This window comes from Vulpes vulpes, chromosome 8 (genome assembly GCF_048418805.1).
Source record: "Vulpes vulpes isolate BD-2025 chromosome 8, VulVul3, whole genome shotgun sequence".
NCBI classification, from domain to species: domain Eukaryota; kingdom Metazoa; phylum Chordata; class Mammalia; order Carnivora; family Canidae; genus Vulpes; species Vulpes vulpes.
In genome coordinates this window covers 87440905-87455501 of record NC_132787.1, presented here as the reverse complement: position 1 = coordinate 87455501, position 14597 = coordinate 87440905, and the positions used below count along the sequence as shown (strand labels likewise).

General features: G+C 37.9%; 1 protein-coding gene across 3 annotated transcripts in view; it reads left to right on the top strand.

Moving 5' to 3' along the window:
* The window catches only part of LCLAT1 (lysocardiolipin acyltransferase 1), a 194206-nt gene that overhangs the window by 151024 nt on the left and 28585 nt on the right, over positions 1-14597 (top strand). The gene's annotated exons all lie outside the window — the stretch shown is intronic.

Here is a 14597-nt window from a genome sequence, read left to right as displayed (position 1 = left end):
AATGCAGAAGAAAGGGGGATAACACGAAGTTGAGAACAAGACAAATCTGAACCTCCACCAGCAGTGGGCTGTTAGGGTCAATAGAAGTGGTGGGGACAGGAGGCACTTGGCAGACCTATCTCATTAGGTCAAGGGGACTGGTTGGTTGTCATCCACCCAGCTTCTTTCTCAAAAGGATTTCTAGTGCTAGGCTATGGTAGTTAGATTTCATCAAACAAGTGGATGACCTGTAGGGCTTTGACCAGAAAGTAATGGGCTGGTAAGTATGCTTGAGAGAGACTAGTCTTGCAGTTGTGTTAACAGTATATAGCAGAGCAGATTGCTGAGCTTTTAAGACCACAAACACTTTCTGGTACTGTAGATCTTACCGGACCTTAACCAGAACCTTGGAAAATTCCTTTCAAAAGAGTATGTAGTTCATTCCTCCTGCAGTCAACCAGGTCCAAAGTATTTCAACTCCTGACAGTTAAGGAGAGCCTTGACAAGTTATTTCATAAAGCCAGCCTTTGGTAAAATGGTTAAGGAGCAGAGATTTGTTTCAGAGGTCATTGCCTATCCTTTCTGTACTCCACATCCTTGACTGACATCCTGCTGTTCTTTGGCCAACTGAGGCTTGTACCTGGACACACATGCACTGTGGATTATTCTGTCCTCTGGACTTGTCCAAAAATATCAGTTCTCTGTCTCTTTTCCTTAAAAGCTTTTTCACACAAACCAGTTAATCTAATCATCTATTCCTTCTAAAAGCCTGTCTTTTTGTTCTTTTCTATGTATTATTATTCACTCTCAGTAACAGCTTTTTATTTTAATGCTCTGAAATGAAAAGATGGTACAAAGTTTAAGCATCATGGCCATCTTCTACTCGGGAGGCTTAGACAGCCTGTTGCTCCTTGAATGGTGCTCTTCCAGTGACACTCAGCATAAGGTCAGCCCTGGTTTCCTATCTCTTATCTTTAGATTGATCACACATGAGTTTAGAAAAAGATGAGATCTCTAGAAATAGAGACAGTCCGCCTTTTATTTATTTATTCATTTGTTTATTTATTTTCGCCTTTCTTTTAGACACAAACATAATAATCGAGAGCATTTCAGTAAGGAAAGAAGTGGGTGAGAATTATAATCTCATATCTTCCTAGCTGTGTGACCCTGATGATTTATTTAACATATTGGTAAATGAAGATAATAGAGTTTTACCTAACATTTACTGTGCTGCTTCAGCAAAGTAAAATATATTTAAGAAGCCTAACATTAATATATAATGCAAAAAATATAAGAAACAAAGTATGTAAGAAGCAGTAGCTGGCACAGAGTAATCACTCAAAAAATTGCTTCCTGAATGTTGCAGTCTTTGCCACAGGGAATGAGCAAAGAAATTATTCAAGAAAAGATCCCCCCATTTTTTTTTAAGTGTGACTGTCTAGAGAAAGCCCAGTGAGTACACAATACAATGGAAAGAAAAAGACCTACCATAAAACACAGTCATGGCATTAAATTTCAGAACACCAGCAACAAAACAAAGATCCTAAAAGCTTCCAAAGAGGAGAAATAACATTCAAAAGATCAAAAATGAGAATGGCATCACATTGTCCAGGGGAACACTGGGAAAACTAGAGGAAGTCCTTCCACTTTTTTTTTTTTTTTTTGAAGGAAAATGGTTTCCAATTACGAATTCTGATATATCTGAATTCTCAACCAAGTGTGAAGACAAAATGGGCATTTTTAAACATTCAAGACCTCGAAATTTATCTCTCATGCACCTTTCTTAGGGGGCTCCTGAAGGAGGTGATCTAACAAAATAAAGAAGTATAAAAGATGAAGGTAGGGATTCAGGAAAACAGGCAAACAGCACAGGAAGGGCATCTCTAAGAAAAATGCCATGCAGCAGACCTCTGTACTCCTGATCAGGGCAGGGTCCACACGGAGGTTTCCAGGAGGATGAAACTCTGCTAGGTTGTCTGATGTGTATGAATGTACTCGGAAGAGATTTGTGCTTCTAGCAGAGTTTGGGGATGAAATAGTGACAGGTGTCTAGAAAAGTAAGCAAGGAGAAAAATAAGGACATTATTAACTCCAGGGAAAATGACTAGTAATTCAAGAAAGAAATGTAGTAGCCACTAACAACTACACTGTGAATCTCTTTCTCATTATATAACATAAAGACTGAAATGTTAACCTTACGAAGAATTATGATTAACTGTATTGGGGCCATGGAGGGCCATGGAGAAAATCCTATGGGAGCAAAATCCCTGTTTTTCATAGTAAGAAGTTGGTAGATCATAGAAGACTATAAATAAATAAATAGATAGATAGATGATAGATAGATAGATAGATAGATAGATAGATAGATAGATAGACAGATAGCCATTGTAGGCATTTAGCCATATGGCAGTAAAACTGAGAATAAACAGCTGAAAATGTTGGACGTGCTTATCTTTGGAGAATTAACATTACAGATTAGAGGCACCGGGCAGGTGATTGCTTCTTGTGTTGATTATAAGCCATGGCAAACATTACTAAAGCTCATCAGTGTGGTTCTTAGGCAAAAGGAAGCATATATGTGTCCAAGCACCCTTCCAGCTAGTCAAGGCCATATAACTAGCTCTGGCCTAGACAGAGCACTGTTAACAGCATAACCCTTCAGCTCCTTCTTCCCATGCCTCTGCAACCTGGAAAGGACAAGGACAGGCTGGAATATATCCAGTAGTCTGGAAATCTTTCCTATGTTTTTTATAGATGTGAATTCTTAGCTTAGAGAAGACTAAGAAAAGAGTTGGCAAACTTTTCCATAGAGGGTCAGGTAGTAAATATTCTAGGCTGTGCAGGCCTTATGGTTATTTTTGCAACTACTTAATTCTGCTGTTGCAGTGCAAATGAAGAAGTGGGTCTGTGTTTCAGTAAAACTTTATGGACACTGAATTTGGAATTTCATATACCTTTCATGTGCCATAAAATATATTGTTTTGATTTTTTTCCAGCCATTTAAAAATGGAGAAAACCATTCTTTTTTTTGGGGGGGGGGAACCATTCTTATTAGCCTACAGGCTACACAAACATGGTGGAACTGGCTGACCCACTTTATTCGAAGGATTGTTATACACGAAATCTAACAGTATCATAAGTGTTGTTTTTTAGAGGACAACATTGAAACTAAAGCATGAGAGTCCCAGAGTCATCAGTTTCAGCCTCAAATTTCCTCACAAAACAAGAGTATTTCTATAAATTGGAATTGCCTGTGGTGAGAAAGGCTGCCTTAGGATGTCCCTGTGCTTGACATGTTCATAAAGAGGTGGGAGATTGAGTTAGATGATCACACAGCCCCCTTTTAATTCTTGTGTTTCATAGCCATATAACACAATTCAGAGGAATTGCTTTGATAAAGCTGTTTAAATGTTTTCCAAAGTATAATCACTTCCCATGGATTTCAGGACAGTTCTTAGAAAAAGTTATGTCTGTGTGTGTGTTCTGAAGTATTTTAAATTAAGCTTTTGTGGTGCCAAGGTTTGTAGAAACTACTTGCTAGCCCAAACATGTTTGCACACAGCAGTATTTTCTAATTTAAATTCAATCATAATCTCCAAACAGCCCTAGCCTAGACTAGCGGAAGGTATAAACTTCATTTTCATCTCATTAGGCCACCTGGAAGCTGCAATCAGTGAGTAGTCTTGACGTCAATAGTCTATCTGCTTCATTAAAATGTTAATTTCGTGGCTTTAATTCCCTTTGTAAAATGTACCACTGCAGGACTCTATATGCAGATTTATTCTAAAGAAGACCAATTTACATGTCACATTTTAGTATATTTATTTCTCCAGATTTCTCTGTATATTGCTATTCTTAGGAATTGCTTTGGCTTTTGACAAGTGTTCAAATATCTACAATATTTAGATAGTTAAGGCAATTTCAGCATAGCAAAATTTATTTTAAAATAATTCTGAAAGCTGTTTTCTTTATCAGTGACATAATTCCCACTTCTACAAGTGAACTATACGTCCCTTTTCCTCACTATAGTTCTGAAGCCCCTCCTTTATTTTTTATAATTTATTTATTTATTTTAGGTGGGAGGAGGAGCAGAGGGAGATGGAGTCCCAAGCTGACTCTGCACTGAGCATGGAGCCCAGTGAGTGGAGCTTGATCTCACAGCCCTGAGATCACAACCTGAGCCGAAACCTTGAGTCAACTGGTTAACTGACTGTGCCACCCAGGGGCCCGGAAACCACCTTTAAAGAAAGAAAAGTGCAGTAGCAGTTTTAGTGAAAGATCAGAATGAATCTAAAGAGTCCCAGAAATTGATGAACAAAATTTTTTATGTCATGTGAAGTCCTCTAAATTATCTTTTATGTTTTCAAAGTGCCAATTTAAATACCACACTCATATTTGGTCAGAATCTTGAATTCTGACAGATTTTCCCACAAAAGGAGATCAAAAGAAATAACCTAGAATCTGCTACTGCCCTCATGTAAACTAAGGATCTCCCAATCAGTGCTTCCAAACCAGTTATCAGAATGATTACAAAAACTTCAGATATAAAAATTTCAGTGTACCAGACCCCGGGGGTATCTTGAACCTTTCTTTCACCTACTTGCCCAGTACCTTTACATCTACTGATTTTCCTCATAACAGTTTTATCCTTTTAGGCTGCTTTTCCTTTTCTGCTCTCCATTGGAAAAACCATCCACCAAAGTTATGTCCTGCATTTTGACTCTTCTCTCAGTCTGTCCCTTAGAATATACTTCCACACTTGTGACTACCAGTGTCATCTCTTTGCTAACAATTCCCAAAATTATGCTTCTGGCTAACCTGTCTCCTGGGCCTGACTTACCTGTGTCTCCAGTAAGTGGATTGGATAATTTTATTTAGATATGCGGCTATCACCTCAAATATAATATGTCTAATGCCAAACTCCTTTTATTCCCATCTTCTTGATTTCTGTTCAGTAGTCCTACCATTCTTACATCCTCTCAAACTAGAAATGTTCTAGGAAGTAGCCCCCAAAGATTTAATGTAGAAAATCAAAGAATGGTTCATTTGTTCCTTTTGATGAATGCTAAAAATTTGTCTTGTTGTAGGCCTGTTGAATAAAATTCTTCTGAGCCCAAGTATACCCATGGGCATCTCTTCCATTAATAATGACCCCGTGAAATTATAATTAACCCTCAGTCAGGTACCCTCAACTTCTGCCATAGCCACCATGGGAGATTTATGGTGCTTGTCATTAGGTATGGAGATTAAGGATTTAATTTGATCAAAAGTTTCCCAGTCATTTGAAGTTTTAATTAAAATGAACAAAATTCAGGGCACCTGGGTAGCTCAGTGGTTGAGTGTCTGCCTTTGGCTCAGGTCATGATCCTAGGGTCCTGGGATCTAGTTCTGAATCAGACTCCCTGCAGGGAGCCTGCTTCTCCCTCTGCCTGTGTCTCTGCCTCTCCCTCGGTGTCTCTTATGAATAAATAAAATCTTTAATAGAATAAAATAAAAATGAACAAAATTCCCAGAATGTCCTGAAATTACTCTGTTCTTAAGTATCATAAGATGAGATGAAGGGTGGCCCAAGGCATCAGCCCAGAGCTACTGGCTACTGGCTATAAATTGATCTCCCCTAGTTACTTTTCAAAATAGGAGTTTAGCAAGTGACATTTCACTGTTTCTTGGATGAGTGGCTCATGCAATTCTTCTCAGGCTAAGGATCCAATGCAACTGGGTTTATAATTCAGATGCAATAAGAAAAGTAAATATACCCAATTTTCTAGTCAACATGATATCACTAACACTGATTGTCCCAGGTGACTGGGACATAAGTCATGAATTTAAAGCCACATAAGTTTAAAATCACTATTTTAAGATATAATTCAACATCTCTCACTGACACTTCAATGAAAACGAAGTTAAGGCTGAGACAGTTTTATCAAGTCAATTGTAATAGACACTCATTCAATAGATACTGAATGTCTATAATGAGATAGCATTGAATAAGTGATATATGACCTCTAAAGGCATTATAATACGAAGACATTACTACTCTTGAGGAACTTACACAATTTAGTAAAATTCCTGATTGAGTTGGTGAGTTTTTAAAAACCAGACTATGAGATTAAAAGCTTCCTGCTTCCATATGATTCAGTGGTGAATTCCTGGGACAAGTTTTGGAAGTCTCAAGTGTTAATTCCCATTTAGGTATATTTACAAGGGTCTAGAGCTGATTGTAGGACTACTTTTAAGCCATTCTAAACACTAATATAATCAAGAATGAGGTCCTCTCAGCCCCTCCCCACCCTAGAACAAGGACAGCTTAGTTTGACTTTGAAATGAACTTTGACCTTGCACCTTAGGGCAGGATCCCCCCCCACCACCACCAGACAGACACACACACACACACACAAGCCTCTATAAGGTATATTCACAGCTATATATGAGGCAAACAGCCTTGCAATTAACTGAGCTGTTTTTCTACTGACAGAGTATAAGTTTAGTCTTCATTTTACATGTGCAAGCTAGTGTTTCTGAGGGAGCCTTGCTCTGGCTGCCTTTCTGAGGGAGTCTTCTCTGGAGTCTGTGGGCAGTAGTTTTGTACCAATACACCTGTGGTTAAGAAGGGTGGAGGCTCCATCCAGAAAGGGTCTGGGAGTGAGTCAGGTCAGAGAGACCTGAAGTCATACTGTGCCTGTAGCTGAGCCAGCTATAACAGAACTAAGAAAGTAGTTCTTGGGATCCCTGGGTGGCGCAGCGGTTTGGCACCTGCCTTTGGCCCAGGGTGCGATCCTGGAGGCCCGGGATCGAATCCCACGTCAGGCTCCCGGTGCATGGAGCCTGCTTCTCCCTCTGCCTGTGTCTCTGCCTCTCTCTCTCTCTCTATCATGAATAAATAAATAAAATCTTTAAAAAAAAAAAAGAAAGTAGTTCTTGCTGGGTTGCTAGGTCTGCAGAGAGAAAAGAAATGTTGGCCCAAGAGTCACTGATAGATTTTCATGAGAGTGATGGATAGTAGCAGCACCATAAAGATAAAACTATAAACAGAGATAAATGAACCAAGAGAGAATATTCATTTATATGGTCACCCTCCTCACTTATAAACTTTTAGTTTTCTCTGTCAGGCTGGATATAAAAGACAATATGAATAAACCACCATTTAGTAAAGTAACAAATTTACTCCAAGCAGTATAAATTCATGGAAATAAAAACTAACTCTAGTTCACCCTAGGAATGTGATAGACCATACCATTTCTAACTTTATTACAGGTTAATAAAGGAAGAATTTAAAAGTTTACATGTGATCCCATTATTCTTTCAAGTTGAATTAGGTATTCATAATCATACCTAGAAGAGTAATGGAAAACTTTGCCATTTCAGTACTCCATGCAAGAAAACATACCATAGTCCCATCCTTTTCCATTGGACACATTCTCAATTAGAACAGTGTGTTTTTTCTGCTGTGGGTAAATGTTGATTAATTGATGTTTTGTTTGTAATATGTTTCAGAAATGGAAAGAATTTCAGTTATATTTGCAGTGTGGTAAAATTAAGATATTTAAGTTTGTCTAAGGGCTTTTGCTGCCAAACTTAACATTTTAAGAGACTTTTTAAAAAGATAATGTAAAGACCAATTGTATTCTTCCAGATTTTAAAACCTGTGCTTATTGAGAATACCAAAGTACAATTTTTGGGCCTTCAATCTAGTCCTTTTATGCAGTGGAAAGTGCTAACTACAGTTGGAAGGCATAAACCTGGCTTCAAAATATAGTCTTTTTATTCTTTCAGCCCTAAGCCTTTTTGAAAATGTATTTAATCTCTCAGATCTTCGTTTACCAATCTGACGAGGAGAAATTCTCAACTGTCTCCCAATATAAAACTCTTAACCCCAACCCCAGGGCTTTAGAATCCGATTGACCTAGGTTAGAAACATCATCTTGTCTCTTACTGGCTTTGTAACATTGGACAAATTACTCGGGTAATCTGAGTCTTGAAACCCACTTCATGGGGTTATAATGAGTGTTGAGTAAAATAATATAAAAAAGAATCCAGCATACCATTTAGCATTCAGAGGGTTTTTTTTTCTCAGTCTTTATAATACAGAGGAATCATTTCTCTAATAGGTATTTGTATGAAGAGTATGTTCAAAGCAATGTGGAGAATACAAGGATGAGAAGGACGTGCAGCTTGCCCTTGCCGAGTAGATCACTCTTCTAAGACCTCTGGTTTTGAATAAACAGTATAAACTAGAAAAATGGTAAGTGGCTGGGAGTTAGAAGGCCACATAGGAGCTGAGGGGATTTAGAGAGGGAGGACAATCTATACGTTATCATGAAATCCCAGAGATTAGATGACTTTGAGGAAATAAAACATAATCTTTGGATGTTATCATTAACACAGACCATGGTGATGTGTACGTAAGAGGTGGGTGTTGCCCATCCTGAGTTGCATCAATTTATATTGAAAAGATAATGCATCCTGACAGGATTCGTGGAAAAGAGCACGTCATCACTTCTGAAGTATTCATGCCAAAATGCATACCTTTGATTTAGTCACAAGGAAACATCAGACAAACCAAACAGAGCTATTCCACGAAGTAACTACCAACATTGGTTCCTTGATTGGCTCCTTAGGCAGAAAAAGGACAATAGTGGAACAATTGGCAAAATTTGAATAAAATTTTATCTCTAGAGTAGTTATTAGTAAAGAATCAGTGTTAATCTTATTTTGCTTAATTTTATTATGGTTGCAGAAGATGTTAACATATAGCAGATATATAAAGTCAAGTTTACTGGAAGTCTTTAGTATTTCACAATATTTTTTATAAACTTGAAATTATTTTAAAAATCATTAAAAAAGAAAAGCAAGGTATGGATCCTCATAGTATAAATCCTTTGCAGATTCACATAGCTCAAGTAAAGATCTGTTTTAAATTTATACAGGAGGATTAATTAAAGCTGAGCAGTCACAGCAAAGCTTTTCCTAAATTTAATTTTTTTTTTGACAGGTTTCATTTGACCCACAACCAGAAACTAAAATAATGCACATAAAAACCAAAGAGACCTAAATAATCTTGTTCTCAGAATTTGTACTATCCAGTTTAGAACAGGTTTTACCAGCCAGACAAACCATCCCTTCCTCCTCCCCCATCCTATGATATGTATTAAAATTAGAGCATTCCATGGCAGTGAGGATTGACCTTTAAATTCTACTTCAAAAAAATAAATAAATAAATAAAATAAATAAATTCTGCTTCAAAAATGTTAGCTATTATTTGATTGGATAGGGTAGCTAGTTTAAAGATTAGGGTGGGGGTGTTATTTTAAAGGGCCAGATTTGTATTTTCTAGTATCTGTTAACTATTTAAGATTACTTGTATTATTAATGAAGATCTCGGGTTCAGATGATTGATTGCATTAATCATACTCAGTTTTATGAGGATATCATCATTGGTCTTGAGTAAAGCTTCCCTTTTGTTGTTATTTATTCCACTGTATCCCTGTACCCTATTCCCATTTCTTTCTCATTCCATAAGCAGTCATTCTGATATATTTAATTTGTATTTTTTGCTCCTAAATATTCCTATAAAACCTTGTTTAATGTTCCTATGTTTTTAAGTTTATACAAATAGGACTCGTCTAAATCTCATTCTGTTTCTTGCTTTATCACTTAGCATTTTGCTTTTAAAATATATTCATGTTGTTATGTACATGTCTAACCCTTGGCCACCTTTTCCATGGCATATCCTTTGCACATCTCATTTACAAGAATCCCAAAGATGGACGGACCCCCAGGTAGCCCCCAGTTCTCACCATCACAAGAGCACCACAGTGAATATCTTATAAAGACTCTCTTAGATGCCCATGTGGGAACTTCTTTAGGGATAGATGCCCAGGAGTAGAGTTGCTGAGTCGTAGGGCTATGAGACCTTAAGTTAACTAGCTCCAGATTGCTCTCCAACCTGATGGGTTGACCCCTTCTGAACTCCCACTGGCAATCTGTGAGAGCAGTTATCTCCTCTCACTCCTACAGACATTTGGTATTATCCAGCTCTTTCTACTTTTTGCCAGTTGAATATGTGTAAAGTGGGTACCCTGTTGTTTTGATTTGCTTTTATTGGATTACAAAGGATTTTCATATGCCTGTTATGTTTCTGGGCTTCCTCTTCTATGTTTATAGCTCCTGTTTTTCTACTGAGATTACCATAATGACTTATTGATTTGTACTAATTCTTATGTTCTAGATATTAATCCTGTGTGCAGTTTTACATATTGCAGATATATTCTCCGATTACATATTCATTGAACAGAAATTCTTAATGTAATCAAAATTATGATTTTTTTTCTTTATAAGTTACACTCTTGAAGTTTATTTTTTAAGAAAACCTTCCTCACTACTTATCAGAAAAATAGTCTCTAGTCTGTTAATTATAGAACTGTCTTTTACATTTCTGATAAAAACAGTCTCCTCTCTGTTAATTGTGGAACTACCTTTTACATTTAATTTTTATCCATCTGGAAACCTCCATTGTTGTTGGTGAGGACCCAATTTTATTTTTCTCCAACACCATGTATTAATTAATATTAAGCAAGGGGTCAATCCTCCATTGCTTTTGTTATGTCACCTTTGCCATAAGTTCCCATCCATCCATCTGAATGGCTTTGAACTCTATTCTGTTGCATTACTTTGTCTTTTTTTTTTTTTTTAATTTTTATTTATTTATGATAGTCACACAGAGAGAGAGAGAGAGAGAGAGAGAGGCAGAGACACAGGCAGAGGGAGAAGCAGGCTCCATGCACCGGGAGCCTGATGTGGGATTCGATCCCGGGTCTCCAGGATCGCGCCCTGGGCCAAAGGCAGGCGCCAAACCGCTGCGCCACCCAGGGATCCCTACTTTGTCTTTTTAAGAGAGATATCTGATGTTTGTCTTTTCTCTAATTCTTTTAGAATGTTTTTTCCACTTTGAGACCCTATTTCTTCTCAAGGAACTAGTTTATGCATGTATAAAACCAGAATAGCCTTCTTGCTTTCACTGTTTAGGCATTTCAGCCCACAGGGATCTTGTTCTCTGAACTTACAATACTTTTCTGTTATACTCACTTCACTTCTGTTAAAATTTTTCATCAATTTTTTTAATGTAAAAAATGTTACTTATTTATTTGAGGGAAAGAGAGAGTATGAGCAGGGGCAGGGAGAGGCAGAGGCGGACTCCCACCAAGCAGGAAGCTCTGATCCCAGGACCTCAACATCATGACCTGAGCGGAAGCCCAACTGAGCCATCCTTGCATTAATTTTTATTTCCTGTGTTACTTAACTTTTCACATGTTTACATTTTATATTTCAACTAGATTATAAACTTCCAAAAGACGAGGATTGCTTGCACATCTTTCCACCTCCCATTGTAGTTATAGCTAGCATAGGATCTGTAATCACCCTTGTAACTCGGACTTAGCACTTATTGGATTTTATGTCAGTCCTTGTGTTTTGATGGGTATGTGTCTCCTTAAAAGAACTGTAAGCATATATGGGCAACAACTGACTTATGAGGGACATAGGACAAATATACAGTGTCTCCATGCACTAATTGAACATAGCCATATTTTCTGTGGCAGGATTTTTCCACCATTAGACTTTTTGTTACATCTAAATTTCTCCATATTAAAAAAGTTTTTATTTATCAGTTCTTCCCTCCTCCTTTATTTTTAGTAATTGCATTTTATTTAGTTTTCCTTAATGAACCAAGCGAAAAGCAGTTGTGGTAAATAAATCATGTGCAAGGGAGAGCAATACATTATAATTAAGATTCCATTATCATTTAATTAGGCATTCCATTATTGAATTGGTGTCTCTGGCTTCTCCTGGTCTCTGACTAATCCTGAAACAAATTCTTCTTTGTGGGCAAATATTAGCCGGTAATAATTAGAGTATTCATCTAAGCTAAGGCTTTTCATTAAATCTCTTTCTGATTAAGATAGCTCCCCAAGTACAGACTGATTTAATTTAATGTGATTTATCCACTTGTGTATCAGGGCCTGGTAGAAATTGTTTTTAACACCAGAGGATTAGGAATATTAAGATCATTTTAATATTCACAGATCTCTCAAGTATTTAAGGCCTTGCTGTTTGAATTGTTCTGTCCACCTAGGTCTGATGTCCCTGCTAATAAATTCTTGTGTGTCACAAGTACTGTAATGGGCCACGACTGAAAACAGTACCCTGATTCTATTCTGTATTAAGATATTGAGGTTAGACTTTGGAAACTGTTGTGTTCCTTAGGTTTGGGAATCCATTTTCATTCTAACAAGCTGGTTCAATGTATCAAATATGCCCTTTCTTGTTTTACCAGAACTTCAGGGTTAACTAGAAACAAGCAGACCATCGATAAATATCCTTAATGAAGGGCCTCCATGGACAGGAATGCAACTTATTTTAACTACACGGACTCCTTATTGCTTCCTCACCTTTTACCTTTCTTTGGTTTTTCCTTGATTTTTCAATGACAAATATTTAATAGATATTAAATATTGAATTTAATTATGTTTGAGATCTTTTTACTTCTTTCTTAACTACATTTTCACCCCAACATTCCCCCAAACTTTATTCAGATTTAACCTCACCATTCACACTTACACTTTTAGACTTTCTTCTGACCCCTTTGTCCAGCTTACTTTTATTTTTATTTTAGTCCTTCTTCCATCCCTGCTGTGTGAGCAGGAGAAAGTCTACACCGTTGTCTGCATGTGAATTGGACTACAGCTACAGGAACTAATCAAAGAGAGCCAAAGCATAGATTCTAATTTGTTGCTGTCAAAAACATCCTGAAAATATGGTCTTTTTGGTGTTACCAAGAAAGTCTATTATGAAGCAAGCCAAGTGATTTGTTCTGATCAGAGTTTCACTCCAGTTTTTGGAAATCCTGGGGTTGGGGGGTGGGGGCAGAGAGAGAGAGAGAGAGAGAATACACATTTCAGTGGAGGGGGAGAGGAAGGAGTGCCATGAGAGGAAAAGTAAGGCATTCTGCATCCTGAACTTTCTGAGGTCCCATTTCCAGCCTCTTTCTTCAAACCTTCAGGGTCCTGAGAGTGGCTGGATTTTTTCCTCCTCCCCCATCCCCTCCCTCAGCCTAATGAGTTCTTCACCCATCTGAAAACAGTGGCAAGGAGGATCCTGAGTCAGTAGGGCAAAGGATAATGGGAGGTGCTCTAGAATCAGGATTAGAAGCGGAGGGGTCTCAGACCAAGTTTGGCTAAGATTCTTCACAGGTCTGGGCATGGTTTGAACAGCTCTGAGCAGCTCAGCAGCAGCAAAGGGGTCATCTTGTCTGAGTGAGCAGAGGGAGGCTGTTGATGAACCGGTTAGCAGACCAAATGAACCAATAGAATGAGAAACTAACTGCTGAAATACTGTGGTCGTTTGCAAAGAACTGCCCCAGAAATGGTCAAAGTAGAAATAGAGCATCCTGTAAGTAAGGCAACAAGTTTCAGAGAAGCGTCTGTGCTGATGAAAATGCCGCTGTCATTGTTTTTCAAGCTGGTGGGAACCCCGTGTGTCTTGTGGACAGAAAGAAAAACAGCAAAAAGGAGAATTACAAGGTTTTTTTTTTGAGGAGGTTGGTGCTTCTATTTCAAGATCTATTTTTAAGAATTGATAGGAAACAAATGCTTCTACAATAATACCTCATTTAATGAAGAGGCTGCATTCCAGCATGCGTAACGAAGGGTCTTTCATTATCAGAGAAATGATAGAGAAAGCACTCAGCCCTGTGTTCTGAATTTCAGGAATGATTTTCAGTTTACAAACCGCATGTATTTAAATTGTCAAGTATGCCATCAACTAGAAAATACTCATCTGGGGGTTGGAAGGTAGTGGGAGAGGGTGGATATCAAACTCACTTTAGCCCTTCAGACAGGCAGTAGGCACTTGTCCACATTGGATAGATCCCTTGCTTCCCATCCTTTTGGCACCCTGTAGGAGTTGTGCTGTTGGTCGGTTAGGTCCCTTGACCTTTGTTACCACACGTAGGACCTTGACTTCCCAATTTATCACTTGAAACCTTTCATTATCTCATGATAATGGTATGCCCAGTAACTCATGAACACCAGTGCTTTAACAGTAATATAGCTGTGATTGCACAGATAGAGGTAGAGGACAGCAGGAATACAGAGTGTCTGAAGCTTAACAATGTCTGATATTTGCAGAAAAACAGAAGCATGATTCCTGTCTGCCATCTGTCCTGTGGTCTGGAGTACCATCAATCACAATACTGTCTAGCCATGGTCTCTCATTGTCCTTTTTCTACACATGGTGAGCAAAGGCTTGTCTCAGGCTCTCTTCCAAGCAGGAATCTACCAGAGAGGGAATCAGCTACATTTCTCTTTTTCTGCTTATTTATTTAGTAAACAGGTATTTAGAACACAGAGAGGAGGCACTGAAGATATATCAGTGAATAAAACAAAAATTACTACCCTGCATCACTTTCATTTTAGCAGGAGAAAAACAGATGATAAACAAAATATATAGTACATCAAATGGTGACAAAGCCTGTAGAGAAAAATAAATCAGGGAAGAGAAAAACCTGCCATTTTAAAGATTTATTTATTTATGTATTAGAGGGGGAAAGGAACAGAGGGAGA